Raw genomic sequence first — 2,197 nt, 5'->3', positions numbered from 1 at the left:
GTTCATGCAATTTACTAAAATACCTTCAAAATTATGCATAATAGTGCCTTAAAATGATATCCAAAACATGTACAATTTAGGCACTATCAATTTCCTCCACACTTGGCTTTTGCTTGCCCTCGAGAAAATAAAGACACAAATAATTTAAAACCATACTCCCTAGGAAATTATGTCAATCCTTTGTTTTTAAATAAAATATTTATCATTAAGTTCATAATCACAAAGATTATATCTTTCGAAAAATTAAAGACCAACATATTACTAATCTTCACCTAGGTAACGTATCAAAAGAAATATCAATTTGGGTAGACTCAATTCGGAAGGGTAAATTAGGTAGTCATGACACGTATATAAAATTGGTTTAGAGCGGTTACGAATGTCAAAAACTATCAAACTTTATGAGGTTTAGAAATCTTAACGTGGCCCTCCTTCATACTAGAATAATTTAGATAACTATATTATCAAAGAAAATATGATTACAAAATCTAAATTGGAATGTCAGGCATAAATAGAATCATACATATGCTTGTGTTTTTGTCCTGCTTAACTTCTCAACTAGCCAAACTCATACACTTGTCTACATTAATATTAAGTACATAAGTATTAGGTTAAGATTAACCAATGAACCTTCTAAGTCTAATTAGAACTACCCTATATCACAAGCCATGTGGAATATGTCACCTAATGATAGATGTAATGTCAATACTTGGATATAACATTAAGTGCAATGAGAACAAGTCTCGTGCCTTGAGTGGGTCTATGCTTCTTAATGGTAAGGGATATAATTCCACAATCATTTCACATATTTGACATATTATATTTGTGTCACCTAATGATAGATGTAATGTTAATACTTGGATCTAACGAACTTTGGATCAACCGATCCCAAACCAGAAAAAGGTTTTATGTAGTTAGGTGATATAGCACCCCATATGATCTAATTGTTTCATGTAAGTATCTCCTCATAATATAACGTAATGAATGTATTAGATGTGAGTGGTGGTGGGACTTTTGACATAAAAGTAATTCCTTTCGACCTTTGCATAAGAAAGATTAAACTCTACAAGTGTTGCACCGGTGACGAATATTATGTTTACGCACCTTAAAACTAATGAGTAAATCATGATATTTAATGTGGAACCTAAAAACCACTTTGAGTCAAACTAATCGAAAAGCCACAAACACAATAACATGCTACCCAGTTATATTCAAAATTCTAATTTAAACCAATCTTTCTTAGCATAAATGAGTTGCATTGTCACCTACTATTACTAAATCTTAACAAGATAAAGTATGATTACATTTTAACATCAATAACCAAAAATAAGGGTAGGGATGGTAATTAGGTTTCTGATATGACCAAAATGGACAGTTTTATTCATGCGGTGTCGTTAGGTCGCAAGACGTCGGAATCAGCTATCAGGAGAGGATGCAATAGTTTTAAATTTATATTTAGCGGGGCCTAAGTCATACTAATTCTTATTATGGTGAGTAAGGGAAGTATGACTTAGGGTCAAATTTTTAAGAGATCAGTAGAATCGAATCTATATTTATAACTTAAGATAATCCTAAAGTGAAGGAGTAGTTGTATATTACCTAAATTTGGATTTTCTAGTTTATAAGGTAAATAAAGTAAATGTAATAAAATTTGTAATTCAGATAAGGTTAAAGAAAGTGCATACTATGATTTCGTTAGTTACTTTGTCGAGATTATGGAATGTTAGCTCATGAATAGGTAGTAACCTTATATTCGTTACACTGGCCCTACTGCCCATATCATAAGACATGTCACTAGGTAATGCGTTAGGCTTGAAAATTCTGAATAGACAGCAACATTCCATACCCCCGACGCCCTTGCAACTTGAGTACATGCATACACATTCAAATGGCTCATCTAAATGAGCGACTCGGTTAGGTGATGTATTAACGTTCCAAAAGGTCTAAACTTTCTTAAACATAATGAAGTACAAGGTATGCCATATCCGAGAGACGTGATGTGTATTGATGCTTTCGTTAATGATTGGGTTTAAAAGATAGTTAGGCCCTTAAAAAGAGTTCAACCATAAAGAACACCATGGCCAAGTCGGTGTGACTTCCATGAACACGTTCGATTAACGTAATGGTCCAATCCTTTATGAGTTTTAACAAACAGATCCTTAATTAACTAAGAATCCCTCAAGCGGGGTGAAATACTTGA

This window comes from Rutidosis leptorrhynchoides, chromosome 8 (genome assembly GCF_046630445.1).
Source record: "Rutidosis leptorrhynchoides isolate AG116_Rl617_1_P2 chromosome 8, CSIRO_AGI_Rlap_v1, whole genome shotgun sequence".
Lineage (NCBI taxonomy): Eukaryota > Viridiplantae > Streptophyta > Magnoliopsida > Asterales > Asteraceae > Rutidosis > Rutidosis leptorrhynchoides.
Note: the sequence above shows the minus strand (reverse complement) of the source record.